Consider the following 21,057-nt stretch of genomic DNA (forward strand, 5'->3'; position numbering starts at 1 on the left):
TAAGGTGTAGGTAGCCTATCAATTGAACGTTATCTCAGAATAAATGGATGCTGATGGATGCTGTCACTCAAAAAGCCATTCATTGAAAATTCTCAGCTAGGAATGGCTCTTTCTGGGCCCCTGCCTTATCCATGCTGGGAATTACATTGCCTTGATCTTGTGTATGAAAGGCTTCCTCTCAGTTCCGGATGCCCCCTGCCCCAACTTTAGACCAAGTTCTCAGCACAAAGCTGATTTATTTGCCCCAGAGAGACAAAAGGCAGAGAATAAGAGACAAAGAAAGAGTTAGAGGACAGGGGAGAAGGGGAAAGGAACAAGGGATAGGATACAGGGATATTTGGCAATCGTGTAGTGGTAGGACAAAGGACTGCCTCTGAACAGAGGGGAGACAGACATGGCACCTAAGAAAATGGCATAAAGGGACAAGTGGAAACTCCAGGTTAGGATGAGGTGTTTTATTGTAATTGGGCATGTTAACTTGCTGTGGCAAAAGGGGTTTCTGATTTCTGAACTTCAATACTTTGATGGCAGGACTTTAGCAGTCAGCCTCAGGAAGAGGAAGTGGAGAAATAAGGGAATAGGCCTTGGAGGCAAGCTTTAGGACTATAATCTAATGGTTTCTAGCAAAGCAGAGGGGATTGGACAGAAAGGCAAGGCCTGTCAGTCATGCCAGTCAAGCTTGAACTGGCCAGAGTCCATCCAGGGCATATCATTTGCATGTGATTACAGAGCTGAGCTGTTAATATCATCAGCAGTAAATAACATAGTATCTAAAAATAATTCTGTACAAACTTAACTTCCCTACACACAACCAAAACAGTATCAAGTACAATGACACTTGAACTTATTTTCTTAGAAAACATGTAAATAAACAAAGTGTTGGAGAGTGTTGACTTGGAACAGAATGTGAGTATGAAGAGTAGACAGGGTCCTTCCTTCACCTCAAGGGTAGAGAATAACTCTAAGACCTGCTACACGTCTGTCTGCACCGGACACTACCTGGAGCATCTGATTGGACAGAGCCTGGAGGACTCTGCTTCACAGTGGACACAATGAGATGCTGTTGATTTGAATCATCTTGCGAGTCACACGTTTCTCAGAGCAAAGATATGAGAGGAAGGTTTTCTGTGCTCAGACATGGGACTCTAGGAAGAACGCTAACGCGAGAGAAGTCCTGAGGCCCATGACACAGTGAGTGCATAAAGGACCGAAGAAACTGCGGTTGCTGGACAGGACACCTAAGCCTTAAGATTACCCTTTAAAGTACCAGATGACTATTGATTAAAAAGCCTGCTTTTTCCTGGGTCCAATGAATGGCAACAGAAAAATCCCCCGTGACTGCAATCTCCAGAGAATCATAAAAGTGCCAGCAAGAGGAAGCACCGTGTGCAAACACCTATAGGTCTGAAGACTAGGGAGCCAGTTAAACAGGCGGCAGAGCAAGCTGGGGTCCACATTTACCCATTTAACTGGCAGCTCTTCTACTCAAAGTGAATTAAAGATTAGGTTGAATACTGAATTACAGGTGGGTTTTCTTTCAACTTTGAACTGTATGGGGAGCCGAGGAAGCCTTAAGTGAGTGTGTAAAGAGCTGGTGGAGGAGAGGGTGTGTAGTGTGAGTGTTGACAGGGTGCACAAGCACAGATGTTTAGAAATGATTGGCCAGGTATGTGCTACAATTGCAAACTTCAGCCTCCTCCTCTGAGACGGTTCCAGCCCTAGACGGCTGGCCTAAGGAGAGAGACCTTGCACCAAGACTAGCTAATCAGTACTCCTGTTCCATGCATAATAACCATGCTTCAGGGCCAGGTTGTGGTTGTAGTTGGTGAAGTGGCATCAAAGCAGGCATGGCCCCTCTAGCCCTAGCTGTCCCCCTTCTCTTTCTCTCCCACACCTCTCTCTGTGTTTTCTCACCAACCCAGTCAGTTTTCCAAGTATCAAATGATGCTGGTTGCAGCCGAACTGGGCTCAACACTGTGTTTGTCACCCAAGTTTCAGCTTCATAACTAATGTATGACTGTGAACTGAAGAGTTCTGAAACATTCTTGGTTTTTTGATAGCAATGATGAAGCCAATAATTCCCACTGAAGACTTACAGACGTGGTTTTTTTTTTTCTTGACTGGTTACTACAATGAAATATCATAATCTAGATAGTGTATAGAAGAAAAAATGTTTCTCATTCTTTGGGAGACTAGAAGTTCAAGGTCAAGGCTCTGAATGGGCGGTTCCTGATGAGAGCCCATGTCTGGCTTCCATACAATTGCCTTCTCACTCTGTCCACTCATGGCCTGTCTTTGGTGCAAACGTGCAGGCAGGGCGTTCTCTAGAAATCGCTGTCCTTGCCAGGTTCTAATCCCATCTTTGCCTCTCCACTTGTCATGTCTTAATCTAACCCGAATTACCTTCCAGTCCAGAGTGGTTAAGCTCTGTAAGTGTCTGGTAACTGTGCTGCAAAGGCATTGATGGTGAGCACAGCTTCCCCAAGTTCATTTCCACTCTCACGCCCTTCGGGTTTGCCTCGTGTAGATGTTATCTACAGGCTATTGTGGTCTGGAGCACATGAACACTTGCTGGAGAACAAACAGTTAATATGATTGACCAAGCCAGGTGTAAACTGAAACATTCATGAGGAATGTAGCTTTTACTAATGTGTCCAACAGATACTGACCTTAGGGTTTTGGCAACGATATTTGATTTAATGCGTCATATACTTCTGCTAGATAAGAATAACCATACCTACCAATGGGAGAGGGAAACGGAGACACAGATGAGGTCAGGAAGCATTCCTAAGTTATCATAGCTTGTCAGTGAAGGAAAGTGTTGGGGCTCCTAACACTTTCACTGTGTTTCTTCAGTGTTCAATGGTTTGAGCCCTCAACACCTGGGCTTAGTAATCACTTTAATACATTTTTTATAGTTTTACTTTTTAATACTTTGTTTAGAAGAAATGCATGAATATGTAAGGCTACAGTTTGCTAATTAGATGTGTGAATTGGTCACTGGGAACCTTCGCTGATATAAATATGTTTCCTTTTCAGGATAAAATAAGACAATTATAATTGTGGTAATTATGGTAACACTAATTAAGTATTGAAATTCAATCTTCTAATTTAGAGAGTTATTTTAAATATCAAAATACTAAACGTACACTTTGTAAAAATAGATTTCTAAAATACGCAAACATCAAATACTTGAGGAATTAAAAACTTGTTAAAAAATAAAAGAGGGAACCAGATTAAAAGGCATTAGTTCACATGCATTGCTTACATTGTAAATAATTTCAAGCAAAATTTAATAGCCACTTAGTGACACAGAGAATCTGATTATATCTGCAGTACGAGCTGCTTTTTAGTTGGCTCTTGGCTGCTTTCTGAAAACCTGAATTTCAAAAGCTTGTAAACTAATGGAGGTTGAATGAGATCAACCTACACCACTTCTTTAAATGCTTGGTTGAGGCCAAGCATGTCCTTTCTTTTGGACATCTAGAATTTGGGTCTGTCACTATATAACCACTATATATAAAACCATGGCTACTGAATCATGGATGCATATCTGTGGGCTCGGGAGGTAGCTGAGTGCTGGAGTGTTTGCCTTGGAAGTGTGAGAACCTTGATTCTCTTTCCAGATGGAACAAATGAGAGGGTTAATGCACTTTCTTGGGATCAACATAAAATAAATGTCATTACTCAGTACTGAAGGCAGTCTGAAAGCAGACTTGAGAATTATGTCTTGTGAGATCCCATCAGCCGAGAACTCACAGAGACAAGTCCTCATGGTAAGGCCAACTCCAGGAAGCCTTGAGGGAGCCTGGAAACTTCCTGGGTCTAGCAGCTCCTTCACCAGCTGTCCAATGGATCACAGTGGGAAAACCTATATGAAAGCAAAGCACGTACTTCAACAGAGATCGAGGTCCCTTCGTAAGGACACCGTGCTGGCAGTGACACAATACCTCTACAACTTGTCACCAATTCTATGGAGCAGTAATAATAACACCAAGGAGGGAGAAAGGCAGACTATGACGAATGGGTATCTCTAATAGACCAAGACATCATGACATTATCCTGAATTTATCTGACAATGGCCCAATTTGGCTCCTTTGTCTGACTTTGAAAACTCAGGGTCAAAACCACACTGCAACACATTGTAGAAAAACAGAAACATTTAGACTTACAACAACTGTATTTGTTAACGTTCATACCATATCTACTACTATTTAGCATTTTTCTTTACTTGGTTTCCTAAGAAGTCAGTAGGCCACGGGGGAGGAGGGACAACATGATGTTTCCAGGCGATAAGCATGCTTGCTTACTGTTCTGTGTTGCCTTGATTCCATGCTTAGGGCCCACGGTGCTATGGCTGCTGAGTTTCTAAAGTATTCGTGATATCTATTTTGGAATGAACTGACTAATGGTTATGAAGGTGACTCACAAGAACACATGCTAGACAGAAGTCTGTTTTAACCCCTCTGAGCTATTTCAAGCAACTTTACTGTGTTGTAGTACCCCCATTTTGATGAGAAGAATTAATTATGTTCATAGGCGCAAGAAATACATGTTTTTGTTCAGGCTAAGTTGTTCATAAGTCCTGGCCCAGGAGCTGCATCGTTAAAATATAATAACTTATAAAATCACTTTTGAACACCCTGCGAGATAGGTGAGTCAGAGGGAGCAGGACTAGGATGAATGTCCCTCACAATCATGACACATAAATCTGAGAGTGTAGAATCTCAAGTCACCATGGACTTCTGAAAAATACTCATGCAAAAACAAACAAACAAAAAGCCTCTGCCACTTTCTGTGACTTTCTTTGAGCTCGGGATCCTATTTCATTCAGTTCTGCATCCATGATGCAGAGAAGACTCTTGGGGATCAAGTAGAGTTCAGTAAACACTTCATTCAAATGCATCTGCAATATCACAGCCCTTGGGAGGTTTTTTTTTTTTTCAAAATTAAAACAAGATCTGTTCTTCTGAATTTTCATGCCCAGAATATGCGAGTGTGAACATAATTGAAAAGTTTGCCAGAAGGACTGAGAGAGAGAGTGAACACGTGTGTGCTATAGCAGACTAGTCTGTCACAATAAAAGACTTACATATTTATATGCAAATAAATTTACAAGCATCTACTTCATATAACATGCTTTATTTTGCATTTTCTACCTACCAAAAACTTTTCCTATGCCAACAAAATGTCATTCAATGCTTTATTTTGTCAAGAGCTATTTCTTTTACATTTTTCAGTAATTATAATATTTACAGATCTCAATATAATGAAAGCCCATAGAAGTTGAGTTTTTAAACATAGATATTGATGCTGAGATTCACAGAAATTAAATGTCTCTCTGAAGACTTCATCTGTCATAGGTTCCCTGGTAAGGACCCTCAGAGTATCAACTGTGGAATGTTTGAAAAGCCTGGTCAAAAACTCTTCCCACAGGAGTTAATATCAAATATTGCTTTCACCTGCACAGAACTATTAAGATGCGTGTTAATCTACATGTGAAAACTCCCAAGTTACAAAGGACTTCTGCATATAAGAAGGCATGAATTGATTTGAAAAGGGGGACTTATAATTTCCCAAAGCCAGGAAGGTTAAATCTATCTACCACATAAACGAATTCCCACAGGGTATATTCGTATTATCACAGCTTTCTACGGCAAGAAAATACAGCTATGTATCAAGTCAAAGACGAGAGCCATCATATGTCCAAGTGTGCTTGCCTTTTTCTTCAAGCCGAAATGGCTCCTTCTGTGTGTTTGTCACTTCCCTGTGCCTTTGACACTGCATAAAATATTTGGTTAATAGTTCCTTCACAATCTGTTAGGTTCTGTTCCTTACAAGCTGCACCACAGTATAGCCTATGTTCTGCCAAAAAAAGTTTTAAAAATATCCCGACACAAAGGATGATTGGCATCCAACCAAACACTTTTAGGCTCATCTGCCATCATGGTATATCTCCCTGCGGCCTACTTTTTCTTCATAGCTTATTACTTAGCACCACAAATCATAAACAGCTAGTTGTTTTTATGTTTATTTACTGGACACTTGGCATGGACTCTTAAGGTGATGGGACATTGTAGATACTGAGGTATATGTTGATCAAATCTATAAACAGCATAAATGGCATTAAATACTTGCTAATCAGTGAAGAAATTGTATTGAGGTACCTCAGTACATTGGTAATTAAGTATTTGAACAGCTGGTAATATCAATAGAGAAAAAAGCATAAATTGTAATTAGTATGAATGTACAGATCAGGAATTTCCTATGTGAATTACACCGACTGCTCCCTCCCCTAGTGTAGCTGCTTCCAGGATGGAGAGTACTGATCTGGGTGTAGGGCTACCAAGATGACCGATAAAGTGGGTTTAAGTGTTTATAGCTGGTTTGGTAATGAAGAGGAGATTTGGAGTCCACACAGGAAAAAAAGAATACATTCAGTGTGGGTATTCTGTGTTTATTTCTATTTTAGATGCCAAAGATCCTAGGGACGAGTAGATCCCTCCTCACACTTTAGGGCCGCGCTTCTCACCCTTTCTAATTCTATGACCTTTAAGCTACTTCACCACGTTGTGGTGACTCTTAACCATAAAATAATTTCTTTGCTACCTTGGCACTGGAATTTGCTGCTGTTATGAACTGTAGTGTAAATATCTGACAGGTTGAGAACTGCTAGGGGAAGGGAGGGATGGATGAGAGGTCAAGTGAGCTGTGCCTCCCAGTGGAGTCTTTAGGTGACCTTGGCAGGGGGTGATTTAGAGGTAACCTTTTCAGTTTGAGCAGCACCTACTTGAACGATATTCTCCCCCTCCTGTCTGGTCTCTGATTATTTCCGTATCCCCTGGTCTTAAGATTCATCACGTCATTCTTCAGTTTCTGTTCTCTGTCACATTTTCCATGAAGGCTGGGCATCATTTTTAGTAAAGGAGATATAAAGAGGGTCCAAAATATAAATACACTTAAAAGAGAACACACAGAGAAAAGTCAGTGGACAGGCACAAGGAGATGAGCCTCATGTGTATTAAATATACTGCTTTACCAAAGCATGAACACAAGAGTACATTACCTAATAACTATTTTCTATTTTCAGCCTACCCTATCCTTGTGGCGCCATTCTTTATTGTTAGAGTCATTGAAATTATGACCTGTCATTCAATTTATGTCTACAGTTATAATCAAGTCCTACTCACGTATTTCCCTGCCAATGTCCTGTCCCAATTTTCCAGAGACCTCTACTGTTTTTGACCTGCCTGCCTTGGCTCTGGGATCCCACATTTCCATCACATCACGTGCATCATGAGACTACCATGACAGAGGAACTCAGCTGTTGCCAATGACCTTCCGTTTTACTCTCCATGTTTCACCATGAGTGATGGCACTCTGGTTATGTATTCCTTTTATGTGGTGTAAGGGCGTTTGAAGACACAACTGTAACTTTGAGTAATGAAAACAGGAAGGTGTTTGGGTCGGTCTAATTCCATAAAAAAGCCCAGTCTATGCAAAAGAGATTTTCTTTCTATGCTTGGTAACAGAGGAGCAAGTTGAAAAGCAGTTTCAGAAGTCGGCTTCTGAGGGCCGCTGTGGCATTGTTGCCATTGGGTTGGAGTGGGACACCGGGAGAAGGAAGTGGCCACTGCTCAATAAAATGAGAACAGGTAGAGAGAGTAAAACACCATCAGCCACCAGGGAAATGAGGCTCATGCTTTAGTTATAGAGAATTGGGAGAGGATATAACAGATACGGTTTCCAGCTGCTAGGTGTGTGGCCATTCGTAAGTCAGTAATAGAAAAGAAATTTATTACTGTAATAAATAGTTGCCTTCTATCAAAATCTATAATGTACTTGATTATCATTCAACAAAATGAAATGAAATAGCTGAATTAGGGCAAAAACTTGTATTCTACCTTTGTGGCCCAGATTGTGAAAAACTGGAATATCTATATGGTAGTGTTTATTTTGAGGATATAATGGTATCCTGTGATAGGAAATGGATGATCCATTGATCAATAACCAGAGGCCTGCCCTACAGAGAAGGCTATGTAGTTTGTGCTGCACTCTGGTTCATTCCTAAGCCTTTTGTTTGGGACCATCTTTGAAAAGGTTAGTGCTTTTCCTAGTACAAAGAGGATAGCTTTTGTCTCCATCATAATAAAGAATGTGATTGCAGGGCTCTTCGGCTCTTGGTGATAGATTTTAGACTACTCTTTAGGTTCGCAGTAGTCCCCCTTGGCATGTTAGAGATATTTTAGGGGTCTAGTGTAGTGAGTCAGTAGTGAAGAGCACTTACCATACAGAAGACCTGGATTAAGTTCCCAACATCCACATTTGGCAGCTCTCGACCCAATAATAACTACAACTCAGTGGGGGTCTCATATCCCTGGCTCCTTAGGGAATCTACACTTACATGCATATAACTACCTATCAACACACATACATATTAAACTTAATAAGTTTTTAAAAAGAATTTTTCTAAGGTATTTTAAGTATAGATGACCGTTAAGTACATGAATTCTAAGGGTTGTTATAGGTATTCCTATTAAAAAGTAATTAAAACTCAAATAATATTGCACTGATGATATTTAGTTATTAAACATAGAAAAAACAAGTTCACACAGCTATATTTAATAAGAAGATTATTGTCCACAAAATATATTCTGATTATAGTTTATTTTCTCGCAACTCCTTCTGGTTCTTCCCCACCAACACAGGCACATAATAACAATCAATATCAATGAAATAATAAGCAAATTACCATAGGACAAAACAAACAAAAGAAAAAAGAGACAAAACACAAGAAACACAAGTAGACACAAACACACACACATTCATACACATAGGAAACTTACAAGAATAAAATCAGAAACCATTCTATACAAGCAAACAAATGTATTTTGAACTTAAAAAAAGACAAGGTATGGGTGAAGAAGAAAAATGAGTTACAACCCTGACAGCTCCAACATGAGTGGTTGTGGGAGCTACAACCAACGTGAGCTGGGAGAATGAAGCATGCATGCCTAGAGAGAGGTTAGGGACAAAGACACAGGAGCCTCGCTTTCCACAGCTCCCACAGCTGACTCCAGTCAATTCTGTCTTCCCGTACTCAACTGTTCCACGTTTGCACTCACGCTCTGTCTCTTGTATGCCCGTTATATGCCTATGATTTTTATACTTTACCTCTTGATGTTGAACCAGCCTATGTATGTTCTCTGTTAAGGAGGAATAATAAAATTTAGGATTCATGGCACAGTCATTTAAAATGATAAAAAATGATTATTATTGCTTATCTTTAGTTTTACAAATTCTTAGGTCTAGTAATTAATAGGTTCTGTAGAACGAGTTACATATGAGCCCTTCAAGAGCTTCTAAGAACTCAAGATATATCAATATCTATCTATATCTATATCTATCTATCTATATCTATATCTATATCACATTCATCAGTTTGATCATTCGTTCATTCATTCAACCTATGGCAACATTCTTTAGGCAATCTCAGGTGTTAGTGTCTTTAAGGGGAATTCAGAGTTGTCCTTTTAGCCTAGTATCAGAGGCACACATGGTTGGCATAGGGTGTCACAGGTTCGATGACAAGAATGAGTAAGCCAGTATGCATTGAGAGATGTGTGAAAGGCTCCCCATGGAAGCACACCACCTACACATTGAAGAACAGGCAGATTTCAGAAGGAGAATATCCCACACCGATGCCAGGAGGGTAAGCAAGCCAAGAACCTTGGAGGAAGTGTTACCGTCACTGGTTTGTAAACTGATTTGCCAAAGCTGAAGAAAGCTTCGAGCCAGACAACAGAGAAACACCAGGAATTTACTAAGACTGACCTTCTGAGGAGCGATAATTTTAAGAGAAACGAAGTGACATGTGTCCCCTTCAATTCCTTACCTCACTTCAGTTTCTATCAGCCAAACTCATCTTCTAAGCCTCTTAGCACACAGACGCTCCCTCTTGGCAACTTCCTTTTCCCATGTGGTTTTCTGAGTGGCAGTGCGACAGAGGGAATGAGAGCAAAGCCCAGAAGATCACACAAGAGAGTAGTTCAGCTTCGCTGCCAAAGCTTGGTGTTGAACATTCCAGGTGGTCTGCACTACCCAGCTGCTCAAGGGAGGGGGACCCGCCATCTGCCTCTTGGAATGTTCCAGCTTTATCACTGAGAGCTCTACATCTCAAGAAATGTTTTTCCAGGATGAAGAAAGCTATCATAGTATTCAAAGTTGGGTGAAGAAAATAAAGGGGGAAGGGACACACACACACAGTCACACAGATACCACACACACACACACACACACACAGAGAGAATGGGAGTTGGCTGTAAACAGCAGACTTTTAGTGTCAAATGCATCTATCAACAGTCACATTTGTAATTGCTGATGTAGAGTTTTTACTGACAATATTTGAGCTATGATTTTTTCAAAGCCAATTGCGTTGGTGTGCTGTGTATCTGTCTTCAGTGTGTAAAGGCCGCACACTTCTGCCCTGTGTGTGAATATTTGGTCTCTGACCGTCTGCAAATTTATTGTGTGCTTTATGTGGCAATGGTGTTAATTCCATGTTTACCATCCTTTGGTTTTCTAAAGCTCAATGATGAAACTAAAAATGATTAAAATTTCAATGTCAGTTTGACATGGACACTGTATTCTTCTCATGGTTGACTGAAGGACACATACAACTATATTGTAGAGGCACATGTTTCCAAAAAGGAATACTTAATGTTATACAAAACAAACAAACAAACAAAAAACAGAACTTGTCACAGTGGAAAAAGAAGAAAATTTAGGAGACTCTATCTCACAAGATATCGATGAGACGGGCACCTCGTCCTCAAATAATAAACCTTTTTTTAAACCTTCTCAAAGACAGGAGTATCCATAGGAAACAGAAACTATTGAATTAGCTTGGCAATTCTTTTCGCTTTTCCTTACCTCCTTGACTGCTTATTAACTGGGTAAAGTTACATTTTTTGGATCCAACACTGAGGCTAGATTACCCCATGACAAGGAAAAGGGAACATTTTTGACAACTGCTGCGATGGCCACCACACTTCCATCCTACTCCATCAGATCTTATCATCTTGTATTGAATCATCAAGACATCATAAGACTCCTGACCCGCGAAGTACTCTGAGTTCAAACACATGCCTCCCAATTATCCTATTGGTGCAGAGAAAAATTTTAATGAAACTTCAGAAACCATAAAACATAAGATTATTGATAACCCTTCTAAATATAAACTAGACCTCAATCTGCATATTCAGCAGTGTGTGTAACTATGAATTTGGGGAGATGTATTTAATTTGTAGATTTCATGTCTTGTAAATCTGTTTCCAAAGAGAAATTAAATGTTTTGTTTACTGAGAAATTGCAGCTTTACATGGAAAGACATCATCTCCTTTGATGCGAGTCTTCAAGATGGCAACCATATCGACCATAGCAAAGACCTCACAATGCTGGCCTGCAGTATTTTCAAATTCTGACACAAGAGTGTATTCTTCTCTAATACGGAAATGCAGGAGGTGTAAAAGTGAGAAAGACATTACAGTAAAAATAGAACATTCTACATCCGTTTCCGAAGCTAATCATCTCTGAAGAGACAGCAAAACACGTGGAAAGTTGTGGAAAGGTATGAACCAGCTCTACCCTGCTGTCTCTGATGTTGTATTCAGGTTGCAAGAAAAACTCATACACTGAAAAATAACTCACAGTTTCGAAATAATGCTGCTGCAAAACTATAAAAAAAATAGAGAAGGTACCTGAGAACAGTGGAGTGAAATAGTTTTCAGTCTCCTTAGTGGAAGCATAACTTATTTAGAATTCAACTTCACTTTCATACGTTCAAATTACCTCTGTGCCTAAAACCATTTTCCTTGCGAAAGAAACATTTAATTTAGGATGGCATCGGATGTGTATTTTCGAATGATGAGTACTTTTAGATAAGAATGGCAATATGACTAGTGTATGAATGCAGAATACTTGTTTGAAAAGCAGTTTACCAAAAGGTAGGGAGTACATTCACTGTGGGACTCTTAAACATCTAGGTGTAGAAAGTTCAAAAGTCTATTACTAGCCATTAAAATGCCAGCATTGCCATTCACACGTGCTTTTGGTTCAAGGTCTCTTTATATCCCAGGCTGGCCTTAAACTCTCTTGTGTGTTCGTGTGTTTATTTGGGTGGGTTTTGGGTGGTTGTGATGAAACCCATGGCCACATCCATGCTACCTAGCACTGTATTAGATTATGTTCCTCAAAAGCTTTTTCCCCGGAAGGGGGTCAGGTTAAATGATGTCCCAGTGTAAAGACACCTGGCAAGACAGCATGGCGAGGCCCTAAAGGAGAGAACAGTACTCTGCATGATAAAGGTCATTTAAAAATGGTGATTGGGAAAGAAATCTAAAAAATAAAAATATCCTATTGAACTACGAGCTAGAAAAAAACCAACATCTTTTCTAGAACATGGGCTACACCTCTTTCATTCATCATATTGGAGTTTAACTAATATGTATTTCATAAACCTTTTAAAAATGTTTTTAAAGAAGAAATTTTGTGTTTTACATATTTTAAAAATGTGCTATGTAGACAACAAAATAAAATTCAAATATATTGATAAAAGTAATTAAATAACTGAGTAAGGAAAAGGAAACATTAAATTCTATTCTGCTTTCTCATACATAGGGTTTGGTTAATTACTACTAAGTGTTGAATTTTATTATTCTTGCTTGGCAATTCACTTAAACAATAGCATTCACATAAACCGAATCACCAATATAGACAATGCATAATTTCAGATAAACACATTATTTTTCATATTTTCTGTTGAACCAGTCACGTCTGTGTGTATACTCACGCATTTTATTACCATCATCATGATTTGTTCCTTAGGTTCAGTTTGGTATGACTGTCTCCTGGCTGAATTTTAAATATTCACTTTCATAAAACTCATCTCCCCAACTTTCTGCATTAAAGGTTCCCAGCCCTATCCTGCCGGGTTGGGTGGAAATTAAGCCTGGACCTTGGTTTGGGAAGCACCAAAGGGATTTGAGAACGCAGCCAGATTTGTGCTCCTCCATGGAGTTCCTCTGGAGATGAGAGCGTTATTAGTGTTTAGTCAGCTTCAGATTCAGGAACACAGTATTTCAGAGCCAACTGGGAAATGCAGAGTTGCTATTTGACTCTCAGTTTCTCCTTGTTGAGGCTTTGCAGTCTCCTTTGCCTGGTGAGGTTTGAAGTCTGGTATTTGATGTGGATGGCCACAGGGTTATCTGTACGTTCGCAGCACTGACCACCAGTTCCCTGTGTGTGGACTGTGGTTTGAGCCTCTTATCATCAGTGGAACTACAGGGAAGGAGATTTTGAGAACTGTTTTCCTCAACTGTGAAATGCAGACAATATTGAAATCAAAGTTTTCACCAGACTAGAGACCGTAGAGCCATTTGTTAAATTCCAGCCACATAAAACAAAGACATTGGAGTTTTTTTTTTCTTTACCTTTCAGACACCATGGTAAGTAGAAGTACCTCCCTTTCCCCTGTGGAAATGCATAGGCCTGTATTGGGAGCGTATGGAAAGAGAAAATATTGTCTGAATGTCTCTGCCTCTCTTACATTTTATCTTACCTTGAGCTATCTGAGCCCTGGTTTCAAACACACTTACATGGGAATTTGATTAATATCTACTTCTCAGAGCTCCTTTGAACCCAAATAATTGAGTACATGAAAAAGTCCTAATAAATATTAAAATCCTAGGGAAATTCTTTTGTGAATTAAAAACTATTGCCAGTAACTATAGCTTCAACTCACATGTATTGGGAATAAAATACATTATGAAGTTACAAAATTTGATGGTAAAGAAAGATTTTCCAGAAACTGGATTGGTCTATGTGTTTGTTTTATACTTCTTATGCAATATTGAACTTAGCCGAGAAGAGTGAAAACTCTTCGGAGTCGTGCCTGATGGAGTCCAGTGTGAGAAGAGAGAATTCCATCAGACTCCCAAGGTCTGGGGCTGTTGTTTCCTTTCACACTGGAACCCTTGTTTCCCTTCTCATCTTGATTGATAATGCTCATTGTGACTGCACTTCAATAAATACTCCATGCTGACTCAACACTAATGAATCGATATTGTGAACAGCAGCTTACCCATCATCCACATGTATTCAGATTTTTAAACTTGATATATACAATGCTCACAACTGGGTTAGCAGTGAAGTAGTTGACATGTTACACCACTGCAAAGATGATTTCAGATTCGACCCTTCAAAATATCTAGGTTTCATTTGCTTTATATTGTATTATTAGTTGAACAAAAAATATTATCATGGTATTTTGAAAAATAAGGTTCTACTAGAAGCTAATTGTATGCCAGAAAGCATAAAAATTCACATTTGAGTTTTCAGTTTGTTTTTGTGATTGGTGATTTTTGGTTTAATCCAAGTTTCAGCTCTGAGAAAAATTACTATATTATAGTATAGGAAACTATTATAAATGTTTTCAAAGTGCATGTATATTCTTCTGTGTGGTGATGTATATGAACATCACACCTAAAGTTTCCTCTGTGTGACTGAAAGATAGAAACATCCGCTCTCAGAAAATATGCAAGGGATCAGAGACTCTGGCAATGGGTGAGAAAGCCATTCATGTCTATTTGAACATCTTCTTACAAGGGTGGAAGAGAATCTTGATGTTGTTTCTGAATTGGAACTGGGCAGGTACATCAAAACCATAAAGGCAACATTTAAAGGCTGAAACAAACAAAAAGATCCATAATCCCCATCTTAAATAATCAAAGAACTGATTAGATGGCAAACTAGAATTCTTTAAAAGAAATATTTGAATTGCATGTCTTGAAATTTGGGTCAGCAAGAGAGGGTACCAAACCTTAGAACATATATTTTGAGTTAGAACACTGTTTTACATATAAGTAGATGGGTTGTCTAGTTCCTTGTATTCTTGCCCAAAAGTACCAGACAAAAGCTACTTAAGAAACAAGGACTTAAAAAAAAGAAGAAGAAAGAAACAAGGGCTTGTTTTACTTATGCTTTGAGGCTACAACAGTCCAAGGTGGAAGGCATGGCAGAGGGCCGATTTTCCTTTTTAGTCTGGGAGGCTAGTTCATGGACAGGTACTGATCCAAATTATGGTGGATATTTCTATTACAGTTGATACCTTCTGAGAACATGCAAAACATGCAACGGTAAGCCTTACTAATTACCTCAAAACATTCTTAAAGCAATCAAACTGACAATTAAGATTAACCTTCAAGATACTCATTTCAAAACCTTGCTAAGAGTGGAAAAGTCTTGGGACATCAATGGGCCCTAAGGAAAGAGACAAGAATGTATTTCTACAGACCAAATCCCATCGCTGATTGTGTTAGCCAAGCACATCCAAGGGCTCATCTACTCATTCCACTGTGAACACTCTGGTGTGTTTGCTGAAGGAGGGGTTAAAAAGAGACCCAACTGTATTGAGGAGGCATTCTTTCAAGTGACAGGGGGAATTTGTTGCTGACATTAAGGCCTGCAAATGGCCTATAATTTTTGCCCCTGTTCTCAATCTCCACTAACCTGGGGGACTATTTATTCTTTGAACATGAGTAAAGTCATATCTACTATGACTCTCCAGGATTCAGAAGTAGCAATGTCCATCTGAAGAACAGATGTTTTAAACTCTCAGTCTCTTTTTGGGACACTTTGAGATAGGTGGGTATAGAGAATAGGATATAAAATATAAAATATACACGCAGGGCCTAGGTTGTATTGGCAAATTATTTGTTACATTAAGCTGAGCTGAAAACATAAAGAACTCTTTGTTGCGACAGAGAATCCTCAGTGGTGAAACTGAATTGCCAGCGGCGAAGCAAACACAGGTTTCTGGATTTATACTTAGCATGCGTCTGCCCCACAGTGACTATTTAACTGCTGTTCTAAATGACTGTATAAGAATACATTGAAAATGTTCATATTAGGTAGCTGGATAGATTTTATAGTAAGATGGTTGTTGGGGATGGACCTTCCCTCATCAAGAGCAACTTGTAAAACTACAAACTGGAACTGCAAGATTCTGATTACTGGTCAGATGTATGGGATCTGTGTAATACCCCAGGCTCCGAAGAGACACAGGACATCCTCCAAAGCCTAAAGGGTCATGAATAGATAAGTATAAATATTATACAACTGCTATGTAGCTGGAGGCCTTCTGGGAAAGAACAAAAGCACATTATTGTTCCTACGCATAAGAGTTAATGTAAATGGATATGTCAGTCACAATCGGGAAACAGCCTTTAGGCAAATAAAGGTATCTATCCTGGGTACTTGAATATAATGCCTGTCCGACATGTAGGTAAGTGCTATGAGCTCTTTGGCTATTGCATATTCTTACCTCCTGAGAGAGCTTAACTTTACTCCATAATAAACCCTACCGATCTTCTACTTTATGGCTGGTATGTTTCATCTGAAAACAAGGATGCTGAAGGAGTCCAGGGACCTCAGTGACACTTAGACATCATTCTGTTATAATTCCATGTTCGTTTGGTCTGATTCTTTAACCTCGCCACAGGGAGGCCCATTTTTTACAAGCTCCTCCTTCTTATTAATTTAATTTTCTCCTCACTGGGAAGTCAACTAAATCAATGGTCTCTATGCATTAATTGCTTGGTCCTAAGTTGTAAAACTTATCACAGAGTATAAATACATCCCGTTGCAAGACAATGGTGGGGAGATAGGTAAGGGTCTATTTTGTTTTGCATTAGTTCATATGTTCCTAAAGACAATTCTTGTATTGCTAGCTTTGATTTATCTCTTAAAAAAATAAGATTCTTGGCTTCAAAATGGCTTGTTAAACTCCCTTAGGTAAAGGCTTGACAATTTATCCTGGATCACTGAAACCATAACTTACGTTCTATGTTAGTTAGTGTCTTCTATGGTGAGCTATGCAACTACATTAGAATGTGTGATTAAGTTCAAAAATAAACACGAAATATGCCAATTATGTCCAATCCTCATGGACTAATTTTCAAAATAAAACAAAAGTCATGGAAAAATTTTGAGGGAGTAGAAATCAACAAAATTTACACGGAAAAAGGAAAAAAAAAGAGGATAATTATGTCTCCTTAAGGTTTGAATAGTATATTATATAAATAATGAAGCTTCTTACTAAATCTTAATGTATATCTATGTTGCCTTTAAGCTTGTTTATTTGTGCAATAGTTCCTGGACTACGAAAACACTGGGTTTCATTAAAATTTACATTCTGTGCTAATACGTAGCCTCTATCTAGAATCACAGAAGCCCTGGTTGGTCTAAAGGAGTACTTCATCTACGCTGTTTTAGTTGCCTGCTAGTTCCGGTCATAAAAGACCTGACCCAAGACAGCCAAGGACTGATGTGTTTATTATGACTCACAGCTCAGTCTTCCAGCCTACCATGCAGGAGAAGATGATGACGGGAGCTAGAGACAGCTGATCTCCCATAGCTGGAGTCAGGAATGGGGCAAATGCTGATGCTCAGCTCATTTTCTCTTTATTTATTAGGGACCTGTCTTAGTTACTGTTTATTGACACGATGAACCATCATGGCCCACAGTTACTGTAGCTTTTAGAATGGAAGCATTTGGTTTGGGACTTGGTCACAGTTTTATAGGGTTAGCCTAGGACCATCATGGTGGGGAGCATGGTGGCAGGCAAGAAGGCATGGCCTTGGAGCAGCAGCTGAGAGCTGACATCTAATCTGTGAGTCACAGGCACAGAGAGTAAGACGGAGTCTGCCATGAGCTTTTGAAACTTCAAATCCAATTCCCACACCCCCAGTGACCCATTTTCTCCAACAAGAGCTTGCCTCCCATTCCTTCCTAAATAGTTCCTCTAATTGGGAACCAGATTTCCAAGCATGTTACCCTAACATGGGTATTTTCATTCAAAGACTCCTATCTGATTAATTGATGCTATTCACAATTAAGGTGGCCCTTCTCATCTTAATTAACCTAAATAGACAATCTCTCACAGAGCTGCCTGGAGGCTGGTCTCCTAGGAGATTCTAGATCCTGTCAATGTGACTATCAATATTATAGTGACAACTCATACTAATAAAATTTCTCTTAATAAAATCAATAAATGACTGTCACTAAGATTATTTGTCATGGTGTTTGTTACCTCAAAGTTTACAACTCAGCTATGATGATGAAACAATACATCAGTAGAAGTCAACATGGGCACCAGTATCCCACTTTAAACTGTGTACATGTGATAATCATTGAATAATCTAATCACAGATCAAGTTCTATGAATTTCTGAAACTTATTCTTCACAGCCTGTTTAATGTGACCTTCGACCTGACTGAATAAGATATGCAAAATATTGAACAACAACAAAAATTAACCCAAAGCAAAGAGACCAAAAGTTTACTTAGACCATATGTCTTTTCTCTTGATTAAACGATTTGTTTCCATATGGCACTACTCACTCATACAGAAATCTCCACTGAATGTCTACCATACACTGAGTATTGTAGAAATAATACAATCAGATACAGTTTGCCTGCCTTCATTGAGTGTCCAGTTACAGCAGAAAAATTACCTTCAAATATTGATTTTTCTTATGATCTTTCTTTCCTTTCCCTGTGTGATCTTCTATTCAAATGTTTACCAAATTCTAGAATCATATAGTCAGACCACATGAGGTAGAGAGACAGAATAGCATCCCAAATCCCTACTCCCTCAATAAGAATGGAGAGACAGTATTGTACTTAAGCATCTACTTTATTGACCCTTATAGAATTGGATAGAACATGGCCACCTTCTACCAAAAGCCTTCCTAACAATTTCAGCGCTGCCTCAATGTTTTTTTTCTCTATTGGGAATTCACATAAAACATAACCCCTACTTTGAACCCCATCCATAACTTCTGTTCTTATCCAGAATCACATCCAACGATGTGGCTGTGTTTTATAAGGTTCTCTCAGCTTCCCCCTTCCTGCACCTGTTTTCTTGCTCTCTTCAGGTTACCAGGAGAAGGTTATCAGACCAAACCACTTCTTATTAGAAAAAGTAAAGATGGGGGGATGCCTTTAAATGAGGTCACATCCTTTAACAGGTGTCCTCCTTCAGTAGCTGGAAAACAACTTTAGATACACAGGCAGGAAAGGCAACAGGAGGCACTTGCTAACTTCTGATTCTAATCTGTGAGTATTGTCGCCAGAAGACAATCCAAAGGAAACAACTTTTAGGCTGAGAATTTAAAGCCTTGATTTAGAGATTTGGTCAAGTTTGGGCTGTGACAAATTGCTCACAAACAGTGTTTGTTATGTAATTGTGGTGAAATGCTTTTTCCTCTTAGTTCTCTGTACCAAAAGACAGCCATGATTGTATATTTGCTCTCAGATGTTTTCTTATCGTTGTCCAGGTGATGGCAAAAGTCTGTGAACAGATACCTACACTGTTTGGAATGGCAAGACACTGATAAGACAGACCCCCACCCATCTAATGAGCACGTGTCTTTAGCTGGCAAAGACAGAGTTTGCAATCTCACTGGTATAACATGTGAAATATAAATGCTGAAAAGATAGAAATAAATGTAGGAATTATTAGACGAGCTACTTGACTTTATTTTTTTTCATCATATGTGAAGAAATATTGGGAGAATTTGATATTTTACCTAACATTCTCAATTTTGGGATGGCGCTTTCTACTCAAAGAAGGCCATTAATTTCCTGAGAAGGGTGACAAGAGCTTCCCAGCAGTTCTATGACTTCAGAGGCCTTTGTTGCCATCGGACACACAGACACATCCCACCACAGGTTAGCTGAGATACAAACCATCAGCTCACGTGGGAACAGAAACCGGAGGGCGTTTTCTCCCATCAGAATTGGCAAGGAAACTGATAGGAGATGCATCCACGTGAATTCTGGATGAACTCCCGATTTCTCTGAGAGGACTTCATTCTTGTCATTTGAAAGACACAGATTTTTTTTCACAATTGTTTAATTTAGTTTGATCTTGGTCTTTAAAACAGAACCAAGTCTCATGTTGAAGGCATTAAAACCTAATTTCTCATTTATAACCAGGAATTCAAGGTGGCAGTGCTCTTTGCTCTGGCTGCTTGAACCTTGTTCAGAATTACTCCTCAATAGCAGGGGGAAAGTGTAAAAAATTATCTGCAAACCTTCCATCTGTTCAAAATACACAAGGAATGTTGGTCAAGGTCTTAGCTAATCCTCAGAACAACCCTGACATATGTCATGGTTACAGCTGAGGGTTTAAATACAAGGAGGTGACTATATTGAATCTAGTGACAGAACTAGAGAGGGCATGACCCAGGTGACAAATCATACGTTCTTTCTCCACAGAGAACCGCTACTTCTCAAGGCCCACAGAGCTCAAGTCAGACAAGGCCTGGCAACTCCAACGCCCTTCATTCTTTGGCATTTCACCTGAGGAAATAGCTGCACATACAACTTAGCCTCACGAGTGAGTCTTCTGACACAGAATGAATTTCTGGGAATCCTATCCTACCTGCAGGTGCTGAAGCCTTATCGGTCTTTGAGCAAAGGACACAGATGCAGGCCGGCACGGAGATAAGCCCCAGTCGGTTCCAGGATGGGGGAACCGATAGCATTTGAGTTATTAGCCGATTCCAGGCTGAAGACCTCACATAGATCCTTACTCAAAGCATGTCAAATCCTCAGCTGAGCGATTTAAATGTCTTTTCTTCCTGCAGGGCCTTACAGACATTTTACTGCCTAAACCTCACATCCGACATCTTTTTGTACTTCTTATCTTAGGAGATGGATATGCGTGGCTTTGAAGATACTTTGGAGATAACTAACACCAATAAAAATAGAAGTTCTAGCAAAGATTTTCTTATGTACTACTACTGATTATGTAGAGTGTATATGCTTCATATGTGTGTATGTAACTAGAATTTTCTATATGCACTTATAAAATATCTGCATTATGATATAATTGCTTCACATGGTAATACAGAGATGATAACAATTCGAACCGCAATGATTTATTGTTCATCATGTACTTGTCTAATTCTCTTAATTTAGTGAAAATACCAT

The sequence above is a fragment of the Myodes glareolus genome, chromosome 24, assembly GCF_982192425.1.
Source record: "Myodes glareolus chromosome 24, mMyoGla1.1, whole genome shotgun sequence".
Taxonomy (NCBI): Eukaryota; Metazoa; Chordata; class Mammalia; order Rodentia; family Cricetidae; genus Myodes; species Myodes glareolus.